Source organism: Triturus cristatus, chromosome 9 (assembly GCF_964204655.1).
Source record: "Triturus cristatus chromosome 9, aTriCri1.1, whole genome shotgun sequence".
NCBI lineage: Eukaryota > Metazoa > Chordata > Amphibia > Caudata > Salamandridae > Triturus > Triturus cristatus.
This window is the reverse complement of record NC_140592.1, coordinates 219,706,864-219,717,337: the sequence shown is the minus strand read 5'-3', so window position 1 is coordinate 219,717,337 and position 10,474 is coordinate 219,706,864. Positions and strand designations below refer to the sequence as shown.

At 39.4% G+C, this 10,474-nt stretch overlaps 1 long non-coding RNA gene across 1 annotated transcript; it reads right to left on the bottom strand.

Moving 5' to 3' along the window:
* Nucleotides 1-3,479: 3,479 nt before the first annotated feature.
* Nucleotides 3,480-5,288, bottom strand: LOC146797642 (uncharacterized). The gene is made up of 3 exons (XR_014969019.1): nt 4,086-5,288; nt 3,895-4,004; nt 3,480-3,790 (listed from the first exon to the last, which is right to left on the bottom strand). It is a non-coding gene; the product is annotated as an uncharacterized LOC146797642 (long non-coding RNA).
* Nucleotides 5,289-10,474: the final 5,186 nt, after the last annotated feature.

The following is a 10,474-nucleotide window of genomic DNA, read 5'->3' as shown; positions in this document are numbered from 1 at the left end:
ACTTAGTTCACCCAAAACAATGTTCCAGTAACAAATAATACAAAAATGTAAACCTCAGGCTCAATTTCTTTCAGCATGCATAGTTGCAACCTTTTTACAAAGAGAAAAGCACATAATTATGACAAAAGCAATGTTAAAGTGAGATCACACGTTTTCGTAAATGTGCACTCATTATACTAGTTTGTGGTTGATCATCGTGGACTCTGATGATCCTGGACACCTCTTGTCTGTTTCTAAACTACCATATTGTGCTGCACTACTTTAGCATAGAGCAACAGTGCCGAACAACATTTTGCAGAATAGCAGGATATCCTGAACTCTCTCCTGGTATGGAAGCGGTCCAGTTTTAAATGTTGGATTCCCTGAGAACAGTGTCTTATATCAGCAGTATCTGAACCATAGGCCTTTTGGACCCCTCCAACATCACTAACAATGAATACGGTGTTGTATATTGATCGGAGGTAGCTTACCTACACGTAGTACAGAGCCCATGTGCCGAAGAGGCAGGGGGTAAATGTCAGATGGCTCTGCTGCTCTTATTCTGCCAGTGCAGGTCAGTCAATACACACCCATTCAAATATACACGGACTGTGCATGCAGCAATGGCTTACCCTCACATTCACCACACTTTACAATTGTCTATGGGTGTGACCATCGTGAGGACAGAGGCACACTGCTTACAAAGACAGTTCTGCCAGAGCTCTTGATGAGAAAATATTTCAGTGTAAGATCTTACAAGAGGAAGCCAAGGCCACAGGTCCATCATCTTTCTGAGAGTCCCAGCCATTGACAGCAAGAAGGAGAGGCTTGTATGAACAGTGAGGATGTGGCACCCTTTGCCACCCTTTTTTCCTGTGTCTAGAAGCCACTGACATGGCCCCTGCCTGCTGCTTCTGCTGCTTGCTGCTACCCCTGGGTGCTGATTATAGGCATCCTCAGAGTTCAGAAGGCAGCACGTTGTTGGTTGATGTTCTCCGTTTCCTGCACCCTGGGGAGGCTTGCCAATATGTAACTTGGTGGAACTGAAAATCCCTATTCAGCCTCTGCCTTACCATTGTTTCTGTGCCCAAGTCAGGTTCTGTGCCACCAGTGTGAAGGTAAGTTCCGGTGTATGTTTAATTGATGAGGTTTTGTTTACTGTAATGTAAATGTGAGTGACCCTCTCTATCTGTCGTATATGTGTGAATGTATTAGCATGTCTGTCTGTGTAGTTCTTGTATGTGGGGCCATATCAGTAACATTTGGGAAGGTGAATTGTGTCCATATCTGGTACAATGGTGACCCTGGCATTCTGTGCACATCCTTGGCATGTTTTTCCCTTTCCTGGCCATTATATTGGCTGCAAGTGTCATATTTGTAGTCATGGCATTTTGTGGGAATCCATAGCATATTGTGACTTCCTGCTTGACATTATGAGGCTCATCCCAGTGATGGTACTTCTGGGATAAAATAGCCATCTTTGGCATATTTTTGTCTCCTTGGTAGTTTTCTGGCTACTTCTCAAATATTTCATTGGCTTATTTGTTTGAGTTTATCACTTTAAACACTACAATTCTAGCAGGAGAAAGTATTATTTGGTTGTTCGACCTGGGCAAAGTAATCTTTTTCAGTTACAACTCCTTTTCTATGTGAAGTTCAGTTCTAGGCAATGTTGACACAATCAGTTCCAATTGTTTTATAAATCACATGTAGTTTAGTTTTACTCTCCGATTTCGGTTTAGTGTATTACATTGCTTAGAGTATTAGACTTCCAAGTATCTGCCCCATGAGTCACATGTTGAAAGGTTGATTGGGTAATGAGGCGTGTACTCATTGACTAATAATTCCTGTGTGGGGCATAGTGGGGAAGATTAAGTATGTTTGGTCCTACACCCAATCGGCTTTGTGGACTGTGCAGATTAACTTAATCCTAATATCTGCTGGTAGTCATTGAAGTCATGTATTGCTGGTTTGATGTGGTTGATGTTTTTCCTCAGCGTTCAGTCAGTGTGTTGGTGCCAGTACCATAAACACTGAATTGGGCTTCTTTGAAATATTTTCAAGAATGATAACTAATATTTCCACCCTCTTTAGCAAACCTTCTATTTTAATTCTCTGCTGTACATAGGAATAGACTGTTTGCATGAGTTGTTGAATTACCAGCTTTGATTTCTTTTTACATAATTTCTGTCTTTGAGGTGGATTTTTGCTGACATATTCTTTCAATTACAAGACATACTCTTTTAGATGAAAGCTTTACCATGATTAAAGCGACATCTCTCTGTGAAGGGAAAACTACATGTGATCCTCTTGGTAATCTCTAAGAACATATTTACAACTGTAAAATCCAAAAGCCATTTTTGGTTTATATTTCATCAGAATCTAACTCCTCTATCACAACTCACCGTACTTCTTCTGGTGCCAAACCTTCTTTAAAAGGATCCTACATCTCCAATTGCTTCATCTGATAATCCTTTCCTGGACAAAACTTTGGATTAAGTTAATGCATTGCAGTACTTCATGGGAGCCATAAATTACAAATTGCAAATGACTGAGCATAGATGTCAATGGAGAATAGGTGGGTCGAAATGGAACAACGTATCAGAATTGTTCAGGATCAAAAATTGCTGGGTTACTGTTAGAGGTTGATGCTCCGAAATATCCCACTGAAGACTTTATTCCCTGTCATACTTTTCTTACACATTATAGTTTGCCTGATTGTGTTGAATGCCTGAATTTAGTCTCCTTTCTCAAAAGATTTCTCCACAAGCTGGTTGGATTAACAGATTTTCTATCCCTTAATATTCAAAGGGCCCATAAACTGTGGAAGAGAGTCTGTTCATCTTCTTCTCTTAAACCACAAGGAATCATCGTGTTATTTATAGAATACACTCCTCTACTGTGTGTCACATGATGTTTCAAATGCTACTAATCCCAGAAGAAGGAGCTCTTAGCCATGAGATCAACTCTTCGATAACTGAACATGGGACATGGCATGGTTCATTCTGGGTATTTAAAAAATACTTGTTAGGGAGTTTCCAAATCATTTGCTGATCCAGTGCAACTTAGAGACTATAGTACCAAGATTTATTTTCTGCTATGAAAACATGTACTGTGAATCCCACTTAATGTTTATTCATATTTCATTTCTTGATGCTATTTTGAATTATCTTCATTTGTGCACAGGTTCTTCTTATCTCATTGTCATGTCGGTATTTCACTCACTTGATTTGTTATATTTCTTTGATCTTCAGATCCAGGATCTATACGTTGATAAGCTACATTTTTTCATACTTCCATATGCTTAACTTCTTCCTCTATTTTGGTCTGTTCTTCTTCATTTTAGTTATTTATCAAAAAAAGATTCCTTTCTGTGTATTACTCTTTTAGTTGGTGACCATGAGGCCTACACATTTAGATCAATAACCTTTGATTTTTGACTGTGACACTGGACAAATATTATTACTCCAGACTAGAATATACTTTTTGTTACTCTCAAAATTTATTTTTCATAGGAAAACACTTATGTTCAATAAAATCATATTTTAAAATTGCATTCAATATATACTCTGATTGGGTGCTCTGGTACAGTCTTATATATGCTATCTAACAATTCCGTATTACGGTATCTATCTCAGAGTCACACACACTTCAAATCATGTACTTTCAAAATTGCAAATTAAATACTACACAAATACATTTCATATGCTTTAAAAAGTCCCACTGTCGACGCGTTTCGGTGCATAGGTTACAATAGTAGCACCTTCCTCAGGACGGACGAGAATTTAAAACCAAAGTTTTGTTCTTCTTTCTAAAAAAGAGAATGCATATAATTAATACCATTTCCCTATGGAGAGTTGATTCTAGTTCTGGGCTATGCTGTTAGTGTCACTTATACATATTGTCTGCCCTTACTTTAAGTGTAGGGGTTGAAGTCCTTCTGTGGGTGTTCAGGACGACTTTATCACCTCTCAACTTTTGTGATTTTAGACCACTTGCATCATAGTCAGTGGAGTCATAGAATTCTACAAAAAGAGCATGGAGTTATTTCACCATACTTTTTGAGCCTATTAGCCTATTCTCATGCTGTTAAGCAAAACACTTACTTTTAAAAAGTCACGTTGACACATGTTCAATGGTGTCTTAAAGCAGGTACGTCTTTCGATATGCACCGCCTGTATTCAATTGTTTAGCTGTGCCTGTAAGGTACATAGATAATGCTATATACTTCAAATAATGATGTCATGGCACTGGTGTTTATTCTCAACAAATACATCCATATACCTACCAATAGGTTTTTCGCCTAATGTTTAAGTTCAGGCTGTCCTTCCCTGCACCTTTTCAAGTGGTGTCCTGATACCTGTACCGGAATAACATGACGTTCAATTTAAGTGTACAGTTATCCATAGATCATGGCTTTAGACATCTACCTATCCCCTACTCCTTCTAAATTAGAAAGGGGTTCAGTACATACCAGTTAGAGCCTGCAATATCTTGTGGCAGCCTGAATCTTGACAACGCTGTCTTCTTTTCTTTAAGCGCTGTCAGCCACACTGTAGGTTTTCTTGGGGGTGTTTTTACTTTTACTCCCAACCTGTGTATTAAAAGTCATATTGGAGGAGGTTTTATTTAGATCCTCGCATAGAAGAATCTTCTTATCGCATTCCCCAGATTTTGCCAAATTTGCTAATTACAAGTATGTCCTCTACTCTCATTGTCACTCATGCTGTTTTAAAGCAGTGCTGAGGTGTACTTTAATATTTCTTTATCAGAGGTAACTAACAGAAACCGTGCCCTGTTCGCTTTGCAGTGCTACAGCGTTAAAAGCGATTGTCACAAGCAGCCCCTCCCTAGAGCACTTGCTTAATGACCCTCCCTAGAGCACTTGCTTAATGCAAGCTGATAGACTAAGGTCTTCAGAAAAGGAGTACCACAACTTTCCCCCTTTCCTAGGATTTCAGTCTTGGAATCCTGCATAGGAGAAAAGATTCTCTCCCTCACTCTACATACATTCGAGTGCCCAATGCTTACTCAAGTCTTCTATCCATCTAGTTTGCACCAAAGCGGTCCTTACCTTTAAAAATCGGCGAGCCTGCTAGTCACAACGTCCTGCTTCCACCGCAACTGGTGAATGCAGTCGTTTGTGCAGGCTTTAAATACCCCTAGGCATACTTAATTGGATGCCTATTACCTGCCAAATTGGTATTTAACATTCAATTAAGGTAGCCGTCTATCGGCGCCATTTTAGTAGTTTTTTGCATCAATCCTTTAAGGACTACAGGTCCATGGGTTCAATCCCGGGTCCTCCTGTTTGCCGAATTTTAAGCTGGTGACTATTATTATTTCTGATTTGTTTATAACACTGTCCCCTTTTCTTTTAATATTGTAAACTTCCTCCTGGGCACACCGGTTTGTTCAGACCGATTTTCGATCGTTTTCGGCCGCCATTTTGGTAGTTTTTAAGTCTTATTTGCGAACTACAGAACCACGGGTTCAATCCCCGGTCCCCCTGGTTACTGATTTTCGAATTTTTCCATATTTGCCGATTTTTCAGCTGGTGACTTGTATTATTTCTAATTTATTTATAACAATATCCCATCTTATTTTGATATTGTAAACTTCCTCCTGGGCACACCGGTTTATTCAGACCGAATTTCGATAATTTTCGGCCGCCATTTTTGTAGTTTTTTAGTCTAGTTTGCGAACTACAGAATCACGGGTTCGATCCCCGGTCCCCCTGGTTGTTGATTTTCGAATTTATCCAGGTTAATATTTCTACCTTGCTGGTTACAAGTTCACATTAAATTCACGCCATTTTTGCAGTTCGCTATGCTGCATTGTTAAGGAACTACACGGTCACTGAATTGGTCCCCAGCCCTATATTTCACAGAATTTGAGTATTAGTCTCTCTAATTACACAAGATACTGTTTAATTGATTTGCAACTGGCATCTTGGTATTATGTCATAGTTCTCTTTGTGCACAGAAGTACTAGGATGCAATGCTCATTAACTGCCTCATTCTGTGCTCAACTGTTATTCCTCTACTCGGCTGGTGGTTCCATGATCACATATTTCAATAAACCTGTAGGGCATGCCAATTTTCACACATTTCTTATTGTGAGGTGTGTCCCCTTATCCCACCCTATGGTCGTAGGTCAAAACAATTTATACTCCACAACAAATGTCATACGGTTCACTATTGCTATTCACCATATACTACATTTCATATCATTTGTGTATTCTTCTATACAACAAGAAAAAAACAGTTACTGTAAAATGAATGGGTATAAAGTTCAACCTTGCTATTGGACATCTTCTACACTGCATGTCTGCTTTATTCAGTTATAAAAATAAAATAGAACAGTCACCGTGTTACATTGGGTATACCTGCATTGTGCTTTTTGTTAACAATATCTAATACAACATGATTCTTTTGCATAGTCTTTACAGAAAATACTTGCATTATAGCTACAATGCCATCCTAAATACATAATACAATTTTCATTGCCTATACTTGCTTATTTCTCCCCATTGGGGCCAGCCTTAATTTGGGTCGTGTTAATCCTGATATTTATTAGGGAGATGATTACAGACTTTCATATTACTATCCTGTATTTCTTGGATGTGGTGGGGCAGAGATCTGCAGCACTATCTAATCATTCTGTCCCATTCCTCTCGACCGTTAAGTCCTAGATAATAAGATTTAAATTTGGACATATAAAACTGTTCTCTCTGTTTACGTTTTTTGTTTAAATCTCCTCCCCTTACTGAAATCCTGATCTTTTCTAAGATGAACCACTTGATGTCATCCATATTGTGGTTTTCAGATGTCCAATGTTCAACCAAAGGAGCATTCTTTCTTCGGTTTCTTATTGCGGATCGATGCTCCGTGAGCCTTAGACGCATTTCACGTCCGGTTTCTCCAATGTAACATTTGTTACAAGGACACAGCAATAGGTACACTACATTAGATGTGCGACAATTAACATGTTCGTTCATCCAATGAGTTATACCGTTGATTTCCAGTTTGTCGGTCTTAATGATGCTCTTACAGTGTGAGCAAGACCCACATGGCAGGTTTCCCCTAATAGGAGTATTATTTGCAATACTCCTTAGTCCCCCACTCTTTGGTTCTTTAAAGGTATGCACTAAATGGTTCCTGATGGTCTTGTTCCTCCTGTATGCATATGTTGGTTTAGCCATTGGTATCACTCCTACCTTATTCAATATGCCCCAGTTCTTGTTAATCAGGTTTTTTACCTTGTTACTAAAGCCGTTGTAGTCTGATACCATTATAATTCCATCATTACGATCATTCGTTTTTGTCGATGTCTCGAACAGACTATCACGGTTATAGTACTTGGCGCGCTTATAAGCTAGTTTTATTAAGCGCTTAGGGTATCCTCTCTGTGCAAGCTTAACTCTAAGGATGGCTGCGTGTTTTTCATAACTGGATCTATCGCTGCAGTTACGCCTAATCCGTAAGAATTGGCTGAAAGGTATCCCATCTTTCTGGCATTTAGGATGGTAGCTGGTATGGTGAAGCAGGGTGTTACGGTCTGTGGGTTTTACGAACAATTCTACATTGAGGACTCCTTCTTTTTCATGGATCCTGATGTCTAGGAAGTCTACTGCTGATTGACTTTTATTTGAGGTAAACTTAAGATTTGGATCCCCGCAATTGATCCATTCAAGGAAGGTGTCTAAATCCCTTTCTGGACCGTCCCAAATGAAGAAAATGTCGTCTATGAATCTAGACCAGCACTTTACATTCTCAAAAAAGGGACACATCTCATTGTAGATATGTTGGGTCTCAAATCTCCCAACATACAGGCATGCCAGGCTGGGAGCACATGTGGCTCCCATACTGGTGCCCTTGATCTGGCAGTAGTGATCTTGCTTGAATAAGAAGATGTTGTTTTTTAGAATTATATCAATGCATTTTATGATGAAGGTGTTTTGTGCAGTAAGATCCCCTGCCTCATTTCCCAAAATGTCCTCCATCATTCTCACAGTATCCTCTTGTGGGATATTGGTATATAATGCTTCAATATCTAAGCATACCAGCCATTGGGTGTCTTTATTGAATACTAAACCCTCAATTTTAGAAATCATATGGGTGGTATCTTTTATATATGAGGGTAGTTGTGTGACCAAAGGCTGGATGAAGTGGTCCACATATTTGCTGAGAGGCTCAGTCAAAGATTCAATTCCTGACACTATAGGGCGCATTGGGGGGTCTTCCAGGTTTTTGTGAACTTTGGGCAGCCCATATAGTGCTGGGACCTTAGGGTTCTCATTAATTAGGAATCGATATTCCTCTTCGCATATTATATTGTCTTCTTTAGCGAAGGTTACAACATCTCTCACCTTTTTCTTAAGACTGTCCCATTCTCTCAGAGAGAGAATGGGACAGTCTTAAGAAAAAGGTGAGAGATGTTGTAACCTTCGCTAAAGAAGACAATATAATATGCGAAGAGGAATATCGATTCCTAATTAATGAGAACCCTAAAGTCCCAGCACTATATGGGCTGCCCAAAGTTCACAAAAACCTGGAAGACCCCCCAATGCGCCCTATAGTGTCAGGAATTGAATCTTTGACTGAGCCTCTCAGCAAATATGTGGACCACTTCATCCAGCCTTTGGTCACACAACTACCCTCATATATAAAAGATACCACCCATATGATTTCTAAAATTGAGGGTTTAGTATTCAATAAAGACACCCAATGGCTGGTATGCTTAGATATTGAAGCATTATATACCAATATCCCACAAGAGGATACTGTGAGAATGATGGAGGACATTTTGGGAAATGAGGCAGGGGATCTTACTGCACAAAACACCTTCATCATAAAATGCATTGATATAATTCTAAAAAACAACATCTTCTTATTCAAGCAAGATCACTACTGCCAGATCAAGGGCACCAGTATGGGAGCCACATGTGCTCCCAGCCTGGCATGCCTGTATGTTGGGAGATTTGAGACCCAACATATCTACAATGAGATGTGTCCCTTTTTTGAGAATGTAAAGTGCTGGTCTAGATTCATAGACGACATTTTCTTCATTTGGGACGGTCCAGAAAGGGATTTAGACACCTTCCTTGAATGGATCAATTGCGGGGATCCAAATCTTAAGTTTACCTCAAATAAAAGTCAATCAGCAGTAGACTTCCTAGACATCAGGATCCATGAAAAAGAAGGAGTCCTCAATGTAGAATTGTTCGTAAAACCCACAGACCGTAACACCCTGCTTCACCATACCAGCTACCATCCTAAATGCCAGAAAGATGGGATACCTTTCAGCCAATTCTTACGGATTAGGCGTAACTGCAGCGATAGATCCAGTTATGAAAAACACGCAGCCATCCTTAGAGTTAAGCTTGCACAGAGAGGATACCCTAAGCGCTTAATAAAACTAGCTTATAAGCGCGCCAAGTACTATAACCGTGATAGTCTGTTCGAGACATCGACAAAAACGAATGATCGTAATGATGGAATTATAATGGTATCAGACTACAACGGCTTTAGTAACAAGGTAAAAAACCTGATTAACAAGAACTGGGGCATATTGAATAAGGTAGGAGTGATACCAATGGCTAAACCAACATATGCATACAGGAGGAACAAGACCATCAGGAACCATTTAGTGCATACCTTTAAAGAACCAAAGAGTGGGGGACTAAGGAGTATTGCAAATAATACTCCTATTAGGGGAAACCTGCCATGTGGGTCTTGCTCACACTGTAAGAGCATCATTAAGACCGACAAACTGGAAATCAACGGTATAACTCATTGGATGAACGAACATGTTAATTGTCGCACATCTAATGTAGTGTACCTATTGCTGTGTCCTTGTAACAAATGTTACATTGGAGAAACCGGACGTGAAATGCGTCTAAGGCTCACGGAGCATCGATCCGCAATAAGAAACCGAAGAAAGAATGCTCCTTTGGTTGAACATTGGACATCTGAAAACCACAATATGGATGACATCAAGTGGTTCATCTTAGAAAAGATCAGGATTTCAGTAAGGGGAGGAGATTTAAACAAAAAACGTAAACAGAGAGAACAGTTTTATATGTCCAAATTTAAATCTTATTATCTAGGACTTAACGGTCGAGAGGAATGGGACAGAATGATTAGATAGTGCTGCAGATCTCTGCCCCACCACATCCAAGAAATACAGGATAGTAATATGAAAGTCTGTAATCATCTCCCTAATAAATATCAGGATTAACACGACCCAAATTAAGGCTGGCCCCAATGGGGAGAAATAAGCAAGTATAGGCAATGAAAATTGTATTATGTATTTAGGATGGCATTGTAGCTATAATGCAAGTATTTTCTGTAAAGACTATGCAAAAGAATCATGTTGTATTAGATATTGTTAACAAAAAGCACAATGCAGGTATACCCAATGTAACACGGTGACTGTTCTATTTTATTTTTATAACTGAATAAAGCAGACATGCAGTGTAGAAGATGTCCAA